At 46.5% G+C, this 23807-nt stretch overlaps 1 protein-coding gene across 2 annotated transcripts in view; it reads right to left on the bottom strand.

Moving 5' to 3' along the window:
* The window catches only part of LYN (LYN proto-oncogene, Src family tyrosine kinase), a 126097-nt gene extending 103659 nt beyond the window's left edge, over positions 1 to 22438 (bottom strand). For both annotated transcript variants that reach the window (XM_038766597.1, XM_038766599.1), the window contains exon 1: positions 22395 to 22438. The gene's annotated coding sequence lies outside the window, so the exon portion shown is untranslated. The remainder of the gene's footprint in view (positions 1 to 22394) is intronic.
* Between the last annotated feature and the right edge of the window lie 1369 nt (positions 22439 to 23807).

Raw genomic sequence — 23807 nt, 5'->3', positions numbered from 1 at the left:
ATGAGGTCACTGAGGCACAGAGAAGTTGCGTGACTTGCCCAAAGTCACCCAGCTGACAAGTGGCAGAGCCGGGATAAGAACTCATGAACTCTGACTCCAACGCCCGTGTTCTTTCCACTAAGCCACGCTGCTGATAACTACAAAGAGATAGGCAGTAATCACTATAAAAGATACCTCTTTCCACTACCTTTTCCAACTGTACGCATTTATTGAAAGCATTCATTCTGGGTGTGTCTCCACTTCCTCAATTAACAGACCTACTGGACCTCTCTTGCTTTGAGTTCCTACCAAAAAATAAAGCCCTTGTCCACGAACTATGTGGGGTTTTTTCTGCATAATTTTCTGTACAACTCCAACTGTACACATTTATTGAAAGCATTCATTCTGGGTGTGTCTCCACTTCCTCAATTAACAGACCTATGGGACCTCTCTTGCTTTGAGCTCCTACCCAAAAACAAAGCCCTTTTCCACGACCTATGTGGGATTTTTTCTGTACAATTTTCTGTACAATTTCTGTACAATTTTTCTGTACAATCATCGCAAGCAAATCTTATTTGCTTCAATCCACTCATTTGTGTAGTGTCAAAATTTCAGCAAATCTGAGGCTTGCAAATGGAGATTCCTTCTGTAAAACTACTGGAGGTGTGTTTTGCTTTCCAAGCATACTATGCTCTAGTGAAGATATAAGATACATTCAATTATTTGTTTCAGCTAGCTCTTTTGGATATAGCTATCCTACTATCTGCTAGCTTCCTCCTGTTCCCACTATTTGTAAATAAGGCCCTACTGAGAGCTCACCTCCTCCAGGAGGCCTTCCCAGACTGAGCCCCTTCCTTCCTCTCCCCCTCGTCCCCCTCTCCATCCCCCCATCCTACCTCCTTCCCTTCCCCACAGCACCTGTATATATGTATATATGTTTGTACATATTTATTACTCTATTTATTTATTTATTTTACCTGTACATATCTATTCTATTTATTTTATTTTGTTAGTATGTTTGGTTTTGTTCTCTGTCTCCCCCTTTTAGACTGTGAGCCCACTGTTGGGTAGGGACCGTCTTTAGATGTTGCCAACTTGGACTTCCCAAGCACTTAGTACAGTGCTCTGCACACAGAAAGCGCTCAATAAATACGATTGATTGATTGATAGTGAATAAACTGATCGATGCTAGCGCTTGGCTGTAGCACATTTGGCTTCAGGTAATTTCATATAATGATTTAACCCGCACTTACACGTCAATGCATACATGCACGCACGCTGTTAAAATTACTGAATTTTGAAGAAAAAAATTAAAATTTGTACCATTCATTTTAAAGTCTCCACGCACTGTCTGAGTGAAATCTCTAAAGACTCATTATAGTGAGACAAGGATTATGTGCAAGTTAGTAGCTCAGGCTGTCGCTCCTGTTTAAATATATTTTTTCCTACTCTGCAGAGAGCAGCATCACGAAAAGGGGCTTCAGTGCCCACAAGAGAAAGGGGTTTAATCTGAATCACTGGAGGCCCCCAACTGCCAACCTTCCCACAAACCACGGGGTAAATCGTTCAGGTTCTTCTCAACTCAAAGGTTAAATGCCGCAGGATCCTTGGATAAGGGAGGCAAACTGAGGCTTGAGGTAAGACAGAAGTCTTCCACAAAAACTCGGCGAGCACTCACTGGGAGATTAACCTAGTACTCAACGGTATTTATATTATTTTACAGCCTTTCCCTGCTCTAAAGAAGCTGACGGTCGGTTCTCGTAAAACAATCTCCCGTGCTCGGGATCTGCCCAAAAGTTCCATCAGACAACCTAAAGGAAAAACATGTTCCGCTAATTTTAAGTTACACAAGGAAGCGTTGGGAATAACTACACAGGAATATTTTTGCCCACAGGTAACTTTATAAAGGACAGATTTGAAAAATTTCACATTATCTCTTTTCTGAGTCCTCCCTGAAGAACAACATCTTGAGTTAGATGAACAAATTCAATAACCCTAAAATAGTGAAGTTACGATTAAGAAAGAACCTTAGAGACTACACAACACACAATTTCAAAAGATTTAGAGTTACATAACTGTTTCCATGACTAAAGAATTTCATAACGTCGGTTGGGAGCTAGACATGGTCCTGATTTTGACCTGCTATGCGTGGATCTACGGAAAGTCAGAGAGAGTCCCTTCTCCAAGTTCTTCGTACGGCCAACGAGGGCGGGAGCAAAAGATGGGAGAGTAAAGATGGGAGGGAAATCGTCTACCAGGGTAGGACAAGGGAAACTCTCAAGATCAATTCTAAGGTGACAGAGTAAGAGGAAGGGCTATATCCTCTGACATTTGGGTTCCTCTTCCCAGCCCCCATCCTCTACCGTCTAGGGGCCGGGCCTAAATGATGCAACTTCCTCTTGGAAAGCAGAAGTGATTGTTTTCCTGAACCATACAACCTTTTTCCCCCAAGAAGTTCCTGCCCGTAATGGAGTGGGCCACCACTGGTGAGGTGCAGGGAAGATATGATCCAAGTTCTCATCCTGCCCAGAGGGCAGGAATGCATTTGGGAACCCTGGACTCATAGCTGTACGGGATCTCTAGGATGTAGCGTCCCCATCACGGAACCATCATCATCATCATCAATCGTATTTATTGAGCGCTTACTGTGTGCAGAGCACTGTACTAAGCGCTTGGGAAGTACAAGTTGGCAACATATAGAGACAGTCCCTACCCAATAGTGGGCTTACAGTCTAAAAGGGGGAGACATAGAGGAACCAGACACATTTTAAAATGGTCCGACAGGGTCCAGGACCCATCAGAGCAAATACTTTGAAAGGGTTCGTCTCACGGCTGAAACTAACTGGTTAACATAGTGGGGAAGACCACAGCAGGTACCAAGTCTTGCTGGTCTTGGGCGCGAGGGCCCTGCCATCAGTGATGATGACGTAGATGGTATTTGTTAAGCGCTTACTGTGTGTCAAGCACTGTTCTACGCACTGGGGTAGATACAAGCTAATCCGGTTGGACACGGTCCCTGTCCCACATAGGGCTCACAGTCACAGAAGCAGCGTGGCTCAGTGGAAAGAGCCCGGGCTTTGGAGTCGGAGGTCATGGGTTCAAATCCCAGCTCCGCCAACTGTCAGCTGTGTGACTTTGAGCAAGTCACTTCACTTCTCTGGGCCTCAGCGCCCTCATCTGTAAAATGGGGATTAAGACTGTGAGCCCCACGGGGGACAACCTGATCAACCTTGTAACCTCCCCAGCGCTTAGAACAGTGCTTTGCACATAGTAAGTGCTTAATAAATGCCATTATTATAATTATTAATCCCCATTTTACAGATGAGGGATCTACGGCCCAGAGAAGTGAGGTGACTTGCCCAGGGTCACGTAGCAAGTGGCGGAGATGGGATTAGAACCCAGGTCTTTGTGATTCCCCGGCCTGTGCTCTATCCACTAGGCCATGCTGCTTTCATTTTGGTCACTTTGGCCAAGACTGGGTTTTGAACATAAATTCTTGTGTTCATCTGGCAGCGAGCTGCATCTCGCTGAACATCAGCAGGCTTGTTGCACCCCCTGCTCCAGGGAACCCTGATTGGCAAGGATGAGAGGGAAAGGGGCACAGTACAAGCTCGTTGTGGGCGGGGAATGTGTCTGCTTATTGATTCACTCATTGAATCGTATTTATTGAGCGCTTACTGTGTGCAGAGCACTGTACTGAGCACTTGGGAAGTACAAGTCGGCAACACACAGAGACGGTCCCTACCCAAAAATGGGCTCACAGTCTAGAAGGGGGAGACAGAACAAAACCAAACACGTGGCAGAGCCGGTATTAGAACCCAGGACCTCGCTTTTTCCGCTAGGCCATGCTGCTTTATAAATGATCATCATCATCATCAATCGTATTTATTGAGCGCTTACTATGTGCAGAGCACTGTACTAAGCGCTTGGGAAGTACAAATTGGCAACATATAGAGACAGTCCCGAATCAACATGACATACCTGCTTTAAGTCCCTATAACTGATAAGGAGAACCCACCCTGACTGCACTGGAATAAGCAGTGAATTGCATTTAAATAACTTCTAAGCAGCTGCAACACCAAATTCAAAGCATGTATCAGGCAACCATAAATATTTGGCATTAAGCAAAAAGCTCTCTAAGCGCAGAGCTCTGAAGTCATCTAAGTCCATAGATTCAAATCTAAATGAGGGAGACAATCTACACATTATACTGATACTGGGAAAACTGATAAGTTAAAAAAAAAAGGATCAGTTACCTCAGACGCATTATGACTGAATTAGTTCAAGGCCAAGCTCTGGAGCCAATGTGCAACTTTGGGAAAAATCCATATAATATAGTTGTCTGTGTTTAGCCAATGCAACTCACCCAACCATACCTCCAAAATGTCGAGCATTGTTTAGAGACATTGTAGTTATACTGTACTCTCTCAAGCGCTTAGTAGAGGGCTTTGCCTACAGCAAGCACTCAATAAATACAATTGAATGAAAGGACAAACCACTGGCATCCTAATCAATTACTCAACTGTCATTTATGGCAGGAGAAATCACTATCCCGTTGCCCCGTGGGAGCGATCATTACCACACCCTGGACACCGATATCTGCTAGGGGTTAAAGTACCCAGCTGCTTTCCTAATGTTTGTTTTTAATAGTGATAAAAACACAATCCTCACTCTCCCTGCCAAAGACTTCATTACCTCAGCGTGCTCTGAGGCCACAAACACCACGGGTTTCCTGGTTATCGATACGTGAGGGGGAATGAGCGAGATAAAATGGCTTCTGACTCCACACAGCTCAGAATCAAGCACAGGCAGGGCGGTCAACTTGAGTGGCAGGACATCTTGGTGCTCCCTGAACAGACATCGCACCCAAAAAGTAAATTAACCAAGGGGTCGGCAAGTGGCGGGGCCGGGATTAGAACCCAGATCTTTGTGATTCCCTGGCCTGAGCTCTAGCCACTAGGCCATGCTGCTTTCATTTTGGTCACTTTGGTCGCAGAGGAGAGGAGCAGGGCAGTGAAGCAGGGAGAGGGAGACAGCGGGAAAAGCCAACCACGACTTAGGAGGAGAGATGGCTGGGAAGAATTGGGGAATGGGGAACTTTTCCCCTCCCTGTCTCCGGTCAATTCTACTTTGACCCTCACTCCCCAAACCATGTTTCTCCCTAGCTCCTCCGTCACTCCTCAATTTGAGCTTCTTTCCAGGCCCTTCTGGAACTGGAGGTTAAGAGATGTGTCTGTTTACTGTTGAATTGTACTCTCCCAAGTGTTTGGTACAGTGCTCTGTACACAGCAAGCGCTCAATAAATATGACTGACTGAATGAATAAATGAATTGCCAGAAACACCTGGTGCCACATAGGAGTTTCTGATAACATCCCGTCTCCTTGTTGGGATACCATAATATAGATAAGAAAAATGAAGCTTGCACTAGGGAAGCAGCTCCTCTGGATAGGGGATGTGTTGAAACTCTGGTCTGTTCTTTGGCACTCCAAACTGGGTTGAATATATGCCCTGTGGGGCCTTAATTTCTGCTATGTGATGACGGACAGTTGTGAGGCTTCCTGTGAAAATGATGCCGTCAGCAGAGAGACTCCGGGCAAACCCGGAGAAGCAGCCTAGCCTAGCGGAAAGAACATGGGCTTGGGAGTAATTGTTCCTGAGTTCTAATCCTGGCCCAGTCACCTGTTGCCTGTGTGAGCTTGACCAAATCATTTAACTTTGCCTCAGTTGCCTCATCAGCATAATTGGGATTGAAGCTGGGAGCCTCAAGGGGAGCCTGGACTGTGCGCCAATTTGATTATCTTGTATCTACCCCACTGCTTAGTATAGCACCTGGCGCATAATAATAATAATAATAATGGCATTTATTAAGCGCTTACTATTTGCCAAGCACTGTTCGAAGCTCTGGGAAGGATACAAGGTACTCAGGTTGTCCCACGTGGGGCTCACAGTCTTCATCTCCACTTTACGGATGAGGTCACGGAGGCCCAGAGAAGTGAAGTGACTCGCCCAAGGTCATCATCATCATCCTCAATCGTATTTATTGAGCGCTTACTGTGTGCAGAGCACTGTACTAAGCGCTTGGGAAGTACAAGTTGGCAACATATAGAGACAGTCCCTACCCAACAGTGGGCTCACAGTCTAAAAGGGGGAGACAGAGAACAAAACCAAACATACTAACAAAATAAAATAAATAGAACAGATATGTACAAGTAAAATAAATAGAGTAATAAATATGTACAAACATATATACATATATACAGGTCACACACCTGACAAGCGGTGGAGCCGGGATTAGAACCCATGACCTTGACTGCCAAGCTGGGGCTTTTGCCACTAACCCACGCTGCGTAGTAAGTGCTTAACAAATACCATTTTAAAAAAAGCCCTTTAAAAAGACATTGCTTAGGGACACATTCATTCATTCATTCATTCAATCGTATTTACTGAGCGCTTACTGTGTGCAGAGCACTGTACACATCTAAATGGAATCTCTATTTCCAAAGAAACGCAGCTATGTATTCCGGGGAGGGTAAATGCAAAACATTTTATCACCAGATCCCTAAGACAGCAGAGTCTCAGATCTTAAAGCACCTACCCTGATGTCCCTCACTTCCCCCACAACTCTTGGGATGAGTCGACCGGTGGACAAAATAGAGGACGACTAAATTAAGCCACTCGCATTCAGAGTCACTTTTCTATGTGTCTTAAACACCACGAACACCTGGTAATGAGTGAGCTGAATTCTCCTTCCACTTTGCCGTCCTGAATTTGGGCTGATCTGGCATCATCTGGGAAGATGGACCACTAACACTTGACTCGATAGATACAAGCGATACTTTATGTACGCCAGTATGGTTCGAGGAGGGCAGCGAGGGAAAATTAGCAGTTTACAGACTGCAGGATATGGAAACCAAGTCACGGGATTGGGCTTCAATTGAGACCTAGGGAAGGGGAGACTGAGGGGAGGGAGATTTCCCCTTTAATTGAGCAGATTATCCTCTCCACTCCCTCTCCCAACCACAGAAATTTTACTATTTCTCTGCACTGGCTGCTCACATGGAAGCTCTTCCAAAATCAAGCGGAGGGAGGAGACTGAGTACTCCAGTAAGTGGACGGCAAGAAAGACCTACTCCTGTCAATCAATCAATAGTATTTATTGAACAATCAATCAATAGTACAATCAATAGTATTTATTGTACTTCCCAAGCGCTTAGTACAGTACTCTGCACATAGTAAGCGCTCAATAAATACGATTGATTGATTGATTGAACACTTACTGAGTGCAGAGCACCGTACTAAACTCCTGAAGAGTCAATAATAATAATGTTGGTATTTGTTAAGCGCTTACTATGTGCCAAGCACTGTTCTAAGCACTGGGGAGGTTACAGGGTGATCAGGTTGTCCCACGGGGGGCTCAGGCAATTTTAATCCCCATTTTACAGATGAGGTAACGGAGGCACAGAGAAGTGAAGTGACTGGCCCGAAGTCGCACAGCTGACAGTTGGCGGAGCTGGGATTTGAACCCATGACCTCTGACTGCAAAGCCCGGGCTCTTTCCACTGAGCCACGCTGCTTCTCTGCGTCAAATGGTTGAATGCATGGTAAGAAATGATGGGTAGTGGGGGAAAATTGGGTATTTATACAAAGGCCCCAACAGGGGTGGGGAGCTGCTCTTTCAGACCTGTTAAACCATCATGTTCAATCCCTAACCTGATCAGAACTCCATCCAATAACTGCACCGAAGAAAGAGGGGGTTTCTTTCTTTCTTCATTTATTTATATTAATGTCTGTCTCCCCTCCTAGACTGGAAGCTCAGTGCGGGCAGGGAACGAGTCGACCAACTCTGCTATACCTTAATAATAATAATAATAAGGATGATGGTATTTGTTAAGCGCTTACTATGTTCCGGGTCCTGTTTAAAGCGCTGGGGTAGATACAAAGTAATCAGGTTGAACATAGTCCCTGCTCCACATGGGGCTCACGCTCAACCTCCATTTTACAGACGAGGTAACTGAGGCCCAGAGAAGTGAAGTGACTTGCCCAAGGTCACACAGCAGACAAGTGGCGGAGCCAGGATTAGAACCCATGACCTTCTGACTCCCAGCCTCGTGCTCTATCATTGATTCAGTCAGTCATTTATTCATTCATTCAATCGTATTTATTGAGCGCTTACTGTGTGCAGAGCACTGTACTAAGCGCCTGGGAAGTCCAAGTTGGCAACATATAGAGACGGTCCCTTCCCAACAGCGGGCTCACCGTCTAGAAGGGGGAGACGGACAACAAAACAAAACATATTAACAAAATAAAATAAATAGAATAAATATGTACAAGTAAAATAGAGTAATAAATATGTACAAACATATATACAGGTATATACTGTACTAAGCACTTGGGAAGTACAATTCAGCCACAAATAGAGACAATCCCTGCCCACAACGGGCTCACAGTCTAGAAACACTATGCCATGCTGATTCCCTAACTCTCCCGAGTGCTTAGCACAGTGCTCTGCACACAGTAAGCGCTCAATAAATACGACTGATTGATTGAGGGGGAAGGGCTGTTTGAGGTGCCCTGATTTCTCAAATGCCCACCATCACACTTCAATTACTGGTTTACTGACAACCACCGACAGGTCAAACAGCGACATTATTCCACCAAACGCTACCCCATATAATGAGATGGAAAACACAGAATTCCCACTGTTGGTTGTAAAATTAATTCACTTAAACAACGGCAGATTTTTCAAGTCTCATAAAACTCAAATACTTCATCAGCTTGCAAACTCCACTTCAGCGCTCTGCATCCGGCAGATATTCAGTAAAGACCACTGATTGATTTCCTGGTTTAACGTTTACCTGTCGAAAGGCAGAACTCTTTAACTTTCTTTCCCACAGAAGTCTCTACTCCCCATATTCCCAAATGATGCTCTTCATCTTGCCTAAGGAAGCTTCCTGGCTTTCCCATCCCTGCTCTATTGCCCTGGTTGTCTTCTCCGGGAAACCCTTAGCTTTATAAAACTACCTCCCTCCCTTCCTTCAAAATCCTCCTAAAAAAGATACCTTCTTCATGGGGCATCCCCATTCAGAAGCTCAAACATCCCATCGGTTTCCTCCCCATTTTGGTATTACCCATTTCTCTGCTTAAGTACAGTTAATTTGCATTTATTTTCTCACTCCTAATTAAAATATATTCACCATTTGCCCCATTAGGTTGCAATCTTGAGGGTGGAGATTACTTCTTTTACTTATTTTGAATGCTCTCCCAAGGGCTTCACACAGTGCTCAGCATACAGCAGGCATTCAGGCCTTCTAGACCGTGAGCCCACTGTTGGGTAGGGACCGTCGCTATATGTTGCCCACTTGTACTTCCCAAGCGCTTAGTACAGTGTTCTGCACACAGTAAGCGCTCAATAAATACGACTGAATGAATGAATGAATTCAGTCCATACTCTTGCTACTGACTGATAGATTTCTATCACTACTGGAGCAATGACTACCATTCCTACTCTCCCACAAATGTTTCTTTTACGTCAATCCTGACTCTGATCAATCAATCGTATTTATTGAGCGCTTACTGTGTGCAGAGCACTGTACTAAGCGCTTGGGAAGTACAAGTTGGCAACATCTATCCAAGCAACGTAATACCACTGCTTCTACGAAAGCAGAAAATGAACTACGGTTCAGGTAAGGGTTACGCGAAACTGAGAGTCCTCAGTTAAAAATAATAATGATGATGATGCTGATAATAATAATAATAATAATGATCCATGATCCTTATTGTGTTTGGCCCTTTCGCTTGGGCCACCCCACCTCATGACCTTTCCTTGCTGTTTCTGCCTTGTACATATTTACCATTCTCTTGTACGTATTTACTCTTCCATTTATTTTATTTTGTTAATATGTTTTGTTTTCTTGTCTGCCTCCCCCTTCTAGACTGTGAGCCCGCTGTCGGGTAGGGACCGTCTCTATATGTTGCCGACTTGGACTTCCCAAGCGCTTAGTACAGTGCTCTGCACACAGTGAGCGCTCAATAAATATGGCTGAATAATAATAATAATGGTATTTGTTAAGAGCTTACTATGTGCAAAGCACTGTTCTAAGCGCAGAGCACTGTTCTAAGTGCTGAATGAATGAATGAATAGTAAGGCCAGGAGGAGGGAGGTTTGAAGGGAACGGGTACATGCGCTCTTTTGCCTTTTCATTCATTCAATCGTATCTATTGAGCGCTTACTGTGTGCAGAGCACTGTACTGAGCGCTTGGGAAGTACAAGTTTGACTTTCTTCCCCCTGGTCCAACAGTCCTCAGTTTCCAAGGGCAACGCCGGGAGAGAAAGTGGCTAAATTCCTGCCTCTCTTCCCTCCACCCCGTTGTGGTCCATGCCCTTCTTTCCCAACCGTCTATCACAGAAACACAGTGAGGACCCTTCCCCTACCCCTCTCCCCCTCGCCCCCCTCTCCATCCCCCCATCTTACCTCCTTCCCTTCCCCACAGCGCCTGTATATATGTCTGTACATATTTATTACTCTATTTATTGATTTATTTTACTTGTACATATCTATTCTATTTATTTTATTTTGTTAGCATGTCTGGTTTTCTTTTTTTTTTTTTCTCTGTCTCCCCCTTTTAGACTGTGAGCCCAATGTTGGGTAGGGACCGTCTCTATATGTTGCCAATCTGTACTTCCCAGTGCTCTGCCCATAGTAAGCGCTCAATAAATACGATTGACTGATTGATTCCCAGAAGCATGCAAGAATAACAATAATGACGGTATTTCTGAAGCGCTTACTATGTGCCAAGCCCTCTTCTAAGCGCTGGCGTGGACACCAGCTAATCAGGCTGTCCCTCGTGGGGCTCCCAGTCTTAATCCCCGTTTTACAGATGAGGTAGAGGCGGCACAGAGGAGTTCAGTGACTCGCCCGAAGTCACCCAGCTGACAGGAGGCAGGGGCGGGATTAGAACCCGTGACCGCTGACTCCCGAGGCTGTGCCCTTTCTACCGCGCCACCCTGCTTCGCCCTGGGACTGGGAGCCCCCCACCCGCCACGACTGACTGCCCTGCCACCTGCCACGCTTGGCATAGCCTCCGCATGGCTGGCCTGAGGACTCCCGGCCCTGCGTGTGTTTTTTAGAAAGGTTTGAAAGGGGAAGTGAGCCCTTCATCAACCTCTTCTTGCCGAAGGCGGGAGCCGGAGAACGAGGCCGTCTATTTTTCCCTTTTCCCATAACTCATCCACGCCGAGGGCTCCAAAACCCGGGCAAACCAAGGTGGAGAGAACTTGGAACGGGCATCCGCTCCATCTCACCCAGAACCTATCTCATCCTTCCCGCCCTTCACCCTCTCCCTTCCTTCTCCCCCACAGTTCCTATTAGTTGCCAAATTAGTTGCCAAATTATGGGATTTGGGTCCTCGTTACGCCCTGACCATGCGCCGGGCACCGTTGCAAGCGGTGGGGAGGGATGCGAGGTGATCAAGGTGGGGGTTCCAGGCTTCAACCCCCTTTTCCAGATGAAATCACCGAGGCCCAGAGAGTGATGATAATCATTTTTAGACTGTAAGCCCACTGTTGGGTACTTCCCAACAGTGCTTGTACTTCCCAAGCGCTTAGTACAGCGCTCTGCACATAGTAAGCGCTCAATAAATACGATTGATGATGATGATGATATTAGTCTCTCCCCAATGTCCTTTGCTAATAATAACGACAGTACTTGTTAAGTGCTTATTATGAGCCAAGAACTGTTCTAAGCGCTGGGGAGGTTACAAGATGATCAGGTTGTCCCACATGGGGCTCACACTCCTAATCCCCATTTTAGAGATGAGGGAACTGAGGCCCAGAGAAGTGAAGCGGCTTGCCCGAGGTCACACAGCAGACAGAGCCAGAATTTGAATCCAGCTCCTTCGTACTCCCAGGCCCAGGCTCTATCCACTAAAGCGTACCGCTTCCCCCATTACATTTACTAAGTACTTACTATGTGCCAAGCCTTGTTCTAAGTGTTGGGGGCAGACGGATGTTAATCGGATCAGAGATATCATCCGTCACACACGCGGTTCTGAGCCTAAGAGGGAGGAAGAGCAGGTTAGAGAAGCAGCGTGGCTCGGTGGAAAGAGCCCGGGCTTCGGAGTCGGAGGTCATGGGTTCAAATCCTGCCTCCTCCAATTGTCAGCTGGGTGCAAGTCACTTCACTTCTCTGGGCCTACATCACTTCACTTCTCTGGGCCTCAGTTCCCTCATCTGTAAAACGGGGATTGAGACTGTGGGGCCCCCCGTGGGACAACCTGATCACCTTGTAACCTCCCCAGTGCTTAGAACAGTGCTTTGCAATCAATCAATCAATCAATCTGTGTGCAGAGCACTGTACTAAGCGCTTGGGAAGTACAAGTTGGCAACATATACAGTCCCTACCCAACAGTGGGCTCACAGTCTAGAAATCGACTGTGCACTCAAGGAAGCGCTTAATAAATGCCATTCTTATTATTATTATTACTCTGAGCCTCAGTTACCTCATCTGTAAAATGGGGATGAAGACTGTGAGCCCCCCGTGGGACAACCTGATCATCTTGTAACCTCCCCAGTGCTTAGAACAGTGCTTTGCAATCAATCAATCGTATTTATTGAGCGCTTACTGTGTGCAGAGCACTGTACTAAGCGCTTGGGAAGTACAAGTTGGCAACATATAGAGACAGTCCCTACCCAACAGTGGGCTCACAGTCTAGAAATAGACTGTGCACATAGGAAGCGCTTAATAAATGCCATTTTTCTTATTATTATTATTACTCTGAGCCTGTTATCTCATCTGTAAAATAGGGATGAAGACTGTGAGCCCCACATGGGACAAGCTGATCACCTTGTATCTCCCCCAGCACTTAGCGCATAGTAAGCACTTAACAAATGCCATTATTATTATTATATCTTTTCCCCGTTTTACAGGTAATGAAACCGAGGCCCAGAGAGGTCAAGCTTTTTTTTTTAGATGCAAGCTAATCGGACTGGACCCAATCCCTGTCTCGCCTAGGGCTCACAGCCTCAATCCCCATTCATTCAATCGTAGTTATTCATCATCAATCGTATTTATTGAGTGCTTACTGTGCGCAGAGCACTGTACTAAGCGCTTGGGAAGTACGGATGAGGTAACTGAGGCACGGAGAAGTTAAGTGACTAGAACCCGGGTCCTTCGGCCTCCCGGGCCGGTGCTCTGCCCGCTAGGCCAACCTGTTTTCCCCAGTCGGTCCCCCCGGTCCCCAAGGGAAAGGAAGGATAGTGGCGGTAAACGGGGAGAGGTGACAGTGTATCAGACACCTCCGACGCTCCGGACCACCCTGCTCTCTCGTGAAGCTGATGGCAGCAGGCCCTTCACGAACCACTTGAGCCCGGGGGCGGTGATGGCCACGGTGGCTGAGGGAGTGGGCGACTGCCATCACTGCCTCCCCTTTGGTAACTTGGGGAGTCCTATTTAATAATAATAATGATAATAATGGCATTTATTAAGCGCTTACTAGGTGCAAAGCACTGTTCTAAGCGCTGGGGAGGTTACGAGGTGATCAGGTTATCCCACGGCTCACAGTCTTACCCCTCATTTTACAGATGAGGTAACTGAGGCACAGGGAAGTTAAGCGACTTGCCCAAAGTCACACAGCCGACGCCATCGTTCACATCGTCTCTGGGCAACGTTCATTCAGTCATTCAATCGTTATTTATTGAGCGCTTACTGTGTGCAGAGCACTGTACTAAGCGCTTGGGAAGTACAAGTGGGCAACGTATAATTCCTCCCTGCTTCTGAGGATATAAAATCAGAATTATACATTTTTTCACACTTATCCCGCTCTGTCTCATTCAGGGAATAACCTCTTTATCCTTTAAAAACAACAAACATTTATAGTCGGAGCTAACTGGAACACCTTTCAAGTTCTAACGGCCCTGGATTTTTTCTCAGCAGACACAACACGGTACAGATGGGATATACAGCATTTCTGGCTCCACTCGTCGCTCGGGCTGGATCATCTTGTCGCCAAAATAAAGCCACCAACCAGAAGTTTTTCTCCAACTTTCTAACCCGCTCGATCAACTCTAGGAAGAAGGGTCGATCTGATGCCCCAGTTGCTTAAACAATTGTTAACCATCACTTTCTCTGTAAATGGCTCAAACTTGGAGCAAACTGCTATGGAATGATCTAATTAAATCCAGCCACGAGCCCCGCCTTAGGAGGAGAGCCGCTAATTCCAAGATTGGTTTACCCTAATGAATTTGTCCCGTTTGCCAAACGTTTCAAACTTTCCCTTCTCTCTTCTGGCTTCTCTAATCCCTGTTAAGCCACACTTATTTGCAAATGGGATTCAGTTAGACATTCGCTATTAGTCACGTCCATTATTGCTTTCCTTTCCTAAAGGCTGTTTATGCTACAGATTCCGGAGAGGGAAGCGGTAGCAGGATTTACTGAGCACCTGAGTGAGTGTAATGCAACGTACTACGTGCCGGAGGTGGGGAGGAAATAAAACAGAAACATAAAACAAATCTCCCAGCCACAAGGAGCTCACAATTTCCCTTCAGCAGCGACCTTAAAGGATGGCAAACCAAATGACTGACCGGATCCCAAGCTTCAGAGGCAGTGAACCTACAGGATGCCTTGGTGTTGCCGAATTGTTTCTTTCTCCAATTTGCTAAAAACTCTACCCTTTATTAAAGTTACCAAGAGGACAAGGAAAATTGAAATGGAGAAGGTGGCTTGCTTAGTAGCCCAACCAACGTACGATAGCAATAATAATGGTAAAATTGAAATGGAGAAGGTGGCTTAGAAGCCCAACCAACGTACGATAGTAATAATAACGGTAAAATTGAAATGGAGAAGGTGGCTTGCTTAGAAGCCCAACCAACGTACAATAGTAATAATAATGGTAAAATTGAAATGGAGAAGGTGGCTTGCTTAGAAGCCCAACCAACGTGCAATAGTAATAATAATGGTGGCATTAATTAAGCGCTTACTGTGTGCCCGACACTGTAATAATAATAATAATAATAATAATGGCATTTATTAAGCGCTTACTATGTACAAAGCACTGTTCTAAGTGCTGGGGAGGTTACAAGGTGACCAGGTTGTCCCACTTGGGGCTCAGTCTTAATCCGCATTTTACAGATGAGGTAACTAAGGCCCACAGAAGTGAAGTGACTTGCCCAAAGTCACACAGCTGACAAGCGGCGGAGCCGGGATTTGAACCCATGACCTCTGACTCCAAAGCCCATGCTTTTTTCCACTGAGCCACGCTGCTTCCGTACTAAGTTCTGGGGTAGATACAAAATAATCCTGTGCACACGGGGTTCATGGTCCGAGTAGGGGGGAGTAAGATGAGGAAACTGAGGCACAGAGGTCAAGTGACTTGTCCAAGGTCACGCAGCAGACAAGGGGCAAAGCTGGGATTAGAACCCAGGTCCTCTGAGTCTCGGGGCCCACAATCTTTTCACTAGGCCACACTCTTCTCCACTTTTGAACTCGGATGCTAACGTCTTCTGATAGCAGGGAAGAGGGGGCCACCCTTCCACCGACCATGGGACCTGCGGGGATGAACTACCTTACCTCGACGAACCCATCTTCCTAACGGCACTGATGTGCAATCATCAATCAATCAATCGTATTTATTGAGCGCTTACTGTGCGCAGAGCACTGTACTAAGCGCTTGGGAAGTACAAGTTGGCAGCATATAGAGACAGCCCCTACCCAACAGTGGGCTCACAGTCTAAAAGGGGGAGACAGAGAACAAAACCAAACATACTAACAAAATAAAATAAGTAGAATAGATATGTACAAGTAAAATAAATAGAGTAATAAATATGTATATACATATATACAGGTGCTGTGGGGAGTGGAAGGAGGTAAGGCGGGGGGATGGGGAGGGAGAGGAAGGAGAGGGCTCAGTCTGGGAAGGCCTCCTGGAGGAGGTGAGCTCTCAGTAGGGCCTTGAAGGGAGGACGAGAGCTAGCCCCATTGAGCTCACTGAATTGTGACCCTCCTCCGCTACTTCCCTGCCCATCGGGGGTGACGACAACAAGGCACCCATTAGGCGGACGGATCACCGGGGCGTCTTGTTCAGCTACCGTGGAGCCGTGGGGCTCCCGCATCACGTAAAATGCCACAACAGGGAGTAGATGGCACGGGCGGCAGGTTAAAAAACAAATCGTCCGGACTGAGAACTTTCAACAAGCCCATCTTCAATCAATCAATCAATCAATCACATTTATTGAGCGCTTACTATGTGCAGAGCACTGTACTAAGCGCTTGGGAAGGACAAATTGGCAACATATAGAGACAGTCCCTACCCAACATTGGGTAGGCTCTTCGCACCCAGAGCCACGGCGGGGGTCGGCTGGTTGAACTTCGGCTGGTTTGGCCCCGCGGGAAGGCTCAACCCTGGCAGAGGACGGGCCCCTCGCCATTTGGAAAAACAAAAAACCGTTCCACCGAAATACGCCGGGCCAACGCGATCGTGCGGGAAAAGTCAGGATTGTAGATCTACCCGCCCGGCCACAACCCCTGGACAAAGGAATAAAAGCTAAACGACCGTAATAATAACAATAATGATAATGATGGCATTTGTTAAGCGCTTACTATGTGCCAAACACTGCTCTGAGTGCTGAGCACTGCTCTAAATATCTGAAAATAATAAGGAAAAAGCTAAACGACCATAATAATAATAATAATGATGGCATTTGTTAAGGGCTTATTATGTGCCAAATATATGAAAATAACAAGGAAAAAAGCTAAACGACCATAATAATAATAATGATGGCATTTGTTAAGGGCTTATTATGTGCCAAACACTGCTCTAAGAGCTCGGCACTGTTCTAAATATATGAAAATAACAAGGAAAAAAGCTAAACGACCGTAATAATAATAATGATGGCATTTAAGGGCTTACTATGTGCCAAACACTGCTCTAAGTGCTGAGCACTGTTCTAAATGTCTGAAAAGGAGGAAAAAAGCTAAATGACCGTAATAATAATAATGATGGCATTTAAGTGCTTACTATGTGCCAAACATAGTTCTAAGTGCTCAGCGCTGTTCTAGATGTCTGAAAATAAGAAGGAAAAAAGCTAAACGACTGTAATAATAATGATGGCACTTGTTAAGGGCTTACTATGTGCCAAACACTGTTCTAAGTGCTCAGCACTGTTCTAAATGTCTGAAAATAACAAGGAAAAAAGCTAAACGACCGTAATAATAATAATGATGGCATTTGTTAAGGGCTTACTATGTGCCAAACACCGTTCTAAGTGCTCAGCAATGTTCTAAATGTCTGAAAATAACAAGAAAAAAAGCTAAACGACCGTAATAATAATAATGATGGCATTTATTAAGGGCTTACTATGTGCCAAACACCGTTCTAAGTGCTCAGCACTGTTCTAAATGTCTGAAAATAAGGAAAAAATCTAAACAACCGTGATAATAAAAATGATGGCATTTGTTAAGGGCTTACTATGTGCCAAACACTGCTCTAAGTGATGAGCACTGTTCTAAATGTCTGAAAAGGAGGAGGAAAAAAGCTAAACGACCGTAATAATAATAATGATGGCATTTGTTAAGGGCTTACTATGTGCCAAACACTGCTCTAAGTGCTCAGCACTGTTCTAAATGTCTGAAAAGAAGAAGGAAAAAAGCTAAACGACCATAATAATAATAATGATGACATTTGTTAAGGGCTTACTATGTGCCAAACACTGCTCTAAGTGATGAGCACTGTTCTAAATGTCTGAAAAGGAGGAGGAAAAAAGCTAAACGACCGTAATAATAATAATGATGGCATTTATTAAGGGCTTACTATGTGCCAAACACTGTTCTAAGTGCTCAGCAATGTTCTAAATGTCTGAAAATAACAAGAAAAAAAGCTAAACGACCGTAATAATAATAATGATGGCATTTATTAAGGGCTTACTACGTGCCAAACACTGTTCTAAGTGCTCAGCACTGTTCTAAATGTCTGAAAATAAGAAGGAAAAAAGCTAAATGACCGTAACAATAATAATAATAATGATGGCATTTGTTAAGGGCTTATTATGTACCAAACACTGCTCTAAGTGATGAGCGCTGTTCTAATTGTCTGAAAATAAGGAAAAAATCTAAACAACCGTAATAATAATAATGATGGCATTTGTTAAGGGCTTACTATGTACCAAACACTAAGTGCCCGGCACTGTTCTAAGCGTCTGAAAATAACAAGGAAATAAGCCGAACGACTGTAATAATAATACTAATGGTAATGACGGCATCTGTTAAGCGTTTACTATGTGTCTGAAAATAACTCTGGCTTCCTTCTGTCGAGTGCAGCGGGCAGCTCATCCGGGGAAACACGTTCCTGCCCCCGAAACCGCCCCTCGCTGTCTCAGACCCTTCCTCTTTGGGGTGGGCAGATCAATCAATCAATCAATCAATCAATCGTATTTACTGAGCGCTTCCTGTGTGCAGAGCACTGTACTAAGCGCTTGGGAAGTACAAGTCGGCAACATAGAGAGACGGTCCCTACCCAACAGTGGGCTCCCTGTCTAGAAATCAGATATCAGAGAAGCAGCGTGGCTCAGTGGAAAGAGCCCGGGCTTGGGAGTCAGAGGTCATGGGTTCAAATCCCGGCCCCGCCAGTTGTCAGCTGTGGGACTTTGGGCAAGTCGCTTCACTTCTCTGGGCCTCAGGGACCTCATCTGTCAAATGGGGATTAAGACTGCGAGCCCCCCGTCGGACAACACTTCTCCGGGCCTCAGTGACCTCTTCTGTCATGATCATCATCAATCGTATTTATTGAGCGCTTACTATGTGCAGAGCACTGTACTAAGCGTTTGGGAAGTACAAATTGGCAACATCTAGAGACGGTCCCTACCCAACAGTGGGCTCACAGTCTAGAAGGGGGAGACGGAGAACAAAACCAAACATACTAACAAAATAAAAAATGGGGATTAAGACTGTGAGCCCCCCCGGGTCGGACAACCTGATCGCGCTGAAACCTCCCCAGAGCTTAGCACATAGTGAGCGCTTAGTAAATGCCATTATTATTATTATTAATAGGAGGTTTCCCAGCAGGTCTTGATCCAGTAAACGTCTCTGGGGAGGATTCTGGCCAAGGGAGGGGTGGATTTCACCACTTTGGCCATTTCCCTCCCTGACCGCACACGGCCGGAGGAAGATCGTGTGCTTAAGAGAAGCAGCGAGGCTCCGTGGCAAGAACCCGGGCTGGAGAGCCGCAGGTCATGGGTTCTAATCCCGACTCCGCCACTTAGCTGTATGACTTGGGGCAAGTCCCTTCTCTGTGCCTCAGTTCCCTCCTCTGTCAAATGGAGATGAAGATTGTGAGCCCCACGGGGGACCAACTGATCACCTCGTATTCCCCCCCCCCCCACCGCTTAGAACAGCGCTTCGCACATAATAATAATGGCATTTATTAAGCACTTACTATGTGCCAAGCACTGTTCTAAGTGCTGAGCACTGTTCTAAATGTCTGAAAAGAAGGAAAAAAGCTAAACGACCATAATAATAATAATGATGGCATTTGTTAAGTGCTTACTATGTACCAAACACTGCTCTAAGTGCTGAGCACTGTTCTAAATGTCTGAAAAGAAGAAGGAAAAAAGCTAAACGACCGTAATAATAATAATGATGGCATTTGTTAAGGGCTTACTATGTACCAAACACTGCTCTAAGTGCTGAGCACTGTTCTAAATGTCTGAAAAGAAGGAGGAAAAAAGCTAAATGACCATAATAATAATAATGATGGCAGAGAAGTGAGGTGACTTGCCCAAAGTGACACAGCTGACAATTGGCGTCGCCGGAATTTGAACCCAAGCCCGGGCTCTTTCCACTGAGACCTGCTGCTTCTCTGTAATCGCTTAGCAAATGCCATCATCATTATTATTTATTATCGCCCCGTTCCCGTGCCCCCCAGCTCCAGGGCGGCCCACGGGACCGGACCCCTTGGTGCCCACCTGTCAATCAATCAGTCAATCGTATTTATTGAGCGCTTACTGTGTGCAGAGCACTGTACTAAGCGCTTGTGAAATAGAGATGGAGAGAGAAGACAAGCCACGAGGGCGGGCGGTGCCCGGTTCTCCGGCCTGGTCCAATTTTCCATCTCCCAAACGCTTAGTCCAGTGCTCTGCACACAGTAAGCGCTCAGTAACAATAATAATGGCAATTATTAAGCTCTTACTAATGTGCAAAGCAATGCTCTAAGCGCTGGGGAGGTTACAAGGTCATCAGGTTGCCCCTCGGGGAGCTCACAGTCTTCATCCCCATTTTCCAGATGGGGTCAGAGGCACAGAGAATAATAATAATAATAATAGTAATAATAGTAATAATAATGGTATTTGTTAAGTGCTTACTACGTGCCAAGCACCGTTCTAACAACTGGAGAGGTTACAAGGTGATCAGGTTGTCCTTCGGGGGCTCACACTTTTAATCCCCATTTTTCAGGTGAGGTCACTGAGGCGCAGAGCATGATAATAATAATGTTGGTATTTGTTAAGCGCTTACTATGCGCCGAGCACTGTTGTAAGCGCTGGGGAGGGATGCAAGGTGATCAAGGTGGGGCTCCCAGGCTTCACCCCCATTTTGCAGATGAAGTCACTGAGGCCCAGAGAACGATAATAATCATTTGGGTATCTGTTAAGCGCTGACTATGCACCGAGCAACGTTGTAAACGCTGGGGAGGGATGCAAGGTGATCAAGGTGGGGGTCCCAGGCTTCACCCCCATTTTCCAGATGAAGTCACTGAGGCCCAGAGAACGCTAATAATCATTTTGGGACTTGTTAAGCGCTGGGGAGGGATGCAAGGTGATCAAGGTGGGGCTCCCAGGCTTCACCCCCATTTTCCCAATGAAGTCACTGAGGCCCAGAGAACGATAATAATCATTTATGGTATCTGCTAAGCGCTGCCTATGTGCCGAGCACCGTTGTAAGCACTGGGGAGGGATGCAAGGTGATCAAAGTGGGGCTCCCAGGCTTCACTCCCATTTTCCAGATGAAGTCACTGAGGCCCAGGGAACGATAATAATCATTTCGGTACTTGTTAAGCGCTGGGGAGGGATGCATGGTGATCAAGGTGGGGCTCCCAGGCTTCACCCCCATTTTCCCGATGAAGTCACTGAGGCCCAGAGAACGATAATAATCATTTATGGTATCTGTTAAGCGCTGACTATGTGCCGAGCACCGTTGTAAGCACTGGGGAGGGATGCAAGGTGATCAAAGTGGGGCTCCCAGGCTTCACTCCCATTTTCCAGATGAAGTCACTGAGGCCCAGTGAACGATAATAATCATTTTGGTACTTGTTAAGCGCTGGGGAGGGATGCATGGTGATCAAGGTGGGGCTCCCAGGCTTCACCCCCATTTTCCCGATGAAGTCACTGAGGCCCAGAGAACGATAATAATCATTTATGGTATCTGTTAAGCGCTGACTATGTGCCGAGCACCGTTGTAAGCACTGGGGAGGGATGCAAGGTGATCAAAGTGGGGCTCCCAGGCTTCACTCCCATTTTCCAGATGAAGTCACTGAGGCCCAGTGAACGATAATAATCATTTTGGTACTTGTTAAGCGCTGGGGAGGGATGCATGGTGATCAAGGTGGGGCTCCCAGGCTTCACCCCCATTTTCCCGATGAAGTCACTGAGGCCCAGAGAACGATAATAATCATTTATGGTATCTGTTAAGCGCTATGTGCCGAGCACCGTTGTAAGCATTGGGGAGGGATGCAAGGTGATCAAAGTGGGGCTCCCAGGCTTCACTCCCATTCTCCAGATGAAATCACTGAGGCTCAGAGAGCGATAATAATCATTTATGGTATCTGTTAAGCGCTATGTGCCGAGCACCGTTGTAAGCGCTGGGGAGGGATGCAAGGTGATCAAAGTGGGGCTCCAAGGCTTCACTCCCATTTTGCAGATGAAGTCACTGAGGCCCAGAGAACGATAATAATCATTTGGGTACTTGTTAAGCGCGGACTATGCGCCGAGCACCGTTGTAAGCGGTGGGGAGGGATGCAAGGTGATTAAGGTTGGGGTCCCCGGCTTCACCCCCATTTTCCAGATGAAATCACTGAGGCCCAGAGAGTGATAATAATCATTTTTAGACTGTGAGCCCACTGTGGGGTAGGGACTGCCTCTATAAGTTGCCAACTTGTACTTCCCAAGCGCTTAGTACGGTGCTCTGCACATAGCAAGCGCTCAATAAATACGATTGATCATGATGCTGAAGATTTCTGATATCTCTTAAGCGCTGACTATGCGCCCACCACCGTTGTGAGCGCTGAAAACAAACTCGAGGCGATTAAGGTGGGGGGTCCCAGGCTTCCCCCCCACCCATTTTCCATATGGCGAGTGAGGCGTCGGTGGGGGTACTAAGCACCCTAAGGAGCCGGGTCGGAGGAGGGGCTGTGGGGGAGACGCCCCGACACTCACCGTGCAGGGCCGGCTCCGGACGGGCTCCCGGGGAGGGCGCGCGGCGGCAGGCGGCAGGCGGGGACTGGGCTGGCCGAGGGCCCCGGGGCCGCGCGAGGGGCGATGGGCGGGGGCTTCGGACCGGTCATTTGCATAACCCCGCCCCCGCCCCACGCTGGTTGGCTGCCTCGCCGGTTGACTGACAGCCGCGGGCCGGGCCGGGGCGGTGCGCGCCCCCACCCCGGGGGACGCCGCCCGACTCGGCTCCCTCAGTCAGTCAGGCAATCAATCAATCAATCAATCAATCAATCGTATTTATTGAGCGCTCACTGTGTGCAGAGCACCGGACTAAGCGCAACATAGAGAGACGGTCCCTGCCCAACAGTGGGCTCACAGTCTAGAATGGGGAGACAGAACAAAACCAAACATAGGCAGTCAGTCATTCAATCAGGCAGTCAGTCAGTCAGTCATTCAATCAGGCAGTCAGTCAGTCATTCAATCAGTCAGTCAATCAGGCCGTCAGTCATTCAATCAGGCAGGCAGGCAGGCAGTCAATCAGGCAGTCAGTCAATCAGGCCGTCAGTCAGTCAGTCAGTCAGTCAGTCAATCAGGCAGTCAGTCAGTCAATCAGTCAGTCAGTCAATCAGGCAGTCAGGCAATCAGTCAGTCAGTCAATCAGGCAGTCAGTCAGGCAATCAGTCAGTCAGTCAGTCAGTCAATCAGTCAGTCAATCAGGCCATCAGTCATTCAATCAGGCAGGCAGGCAGGCAGGCAGGCAGTCAATCAGGCAGTCAGTCGATCAGGCAGTCAGTCAATCAGGCAGTCAGTCAATCAGGCAGTCAGTCAGTCAGTCAATCAGGCAGTCAGTCAGTCAGTCATTCAATCAGGCAGTCAGTCAGTCAATCAGGAAGCCAGTCAGTCATTCAATCAGGCAGTCAGTCAATCAGGCAGTCAGTCAGTAGGTCATTCAATCAGGCAGTCAGTCATTCAATCAGGCAGTCAGTCAATCAGGCTGTCAATCAGTGAGTCAGGCAGTCAGTCCATTCATTCATTCATTCATTCAATCATATTTATGGAGCGCTTACTGTGTGCAGAGCACTGAACTAAGTGCTTGGGAAGTACAAGTTGGCAAATCAATCAATCAGTCAGTCAATCAGGCAGTGAGTCATTCAATCAGGCAGTCATTCATTCAATCAGGCAGTCAGTCATTCATTCAATCAGTCAGTCAATCAGGCAGTTAGTCAATTCATTCATTCAATCATATTTATTGAGTGCTTACTGTGTGCAGAGCACTGGACTAAGCGCTTGGGAAGTACAGGTTGGCAAGTCAGTCAGTCAGTCAATCAGGCAGTCAGGCAGTCATTCAATCAGTCAATCAGTCAGTCAATGTCAATCAGTCAGTCAGTCAATGTCAGTCAGTCAATCAGCCATTCA

Source organism: Tachyglossus aculeatus, chromosome 25 (genome assembly GCF_015852505.1).
Source record: "Tachyglossus aculeatus isolate mTacAcu1 chromosome 25, mTacAcu1.pri, whole genome shotgun sequence".
In the NCBI taxonomy this organism is placed as follows: domain Eukaryota; kingdom Metazoa; phylum Chordata; class Mammalia; order Monotremata; family Tachyglossidae; genus Tachyglossus; species Tachyglossus aculeatus.
This window is presented reverse-complemented; position numbering and strand designations above follow the sequence as displayed.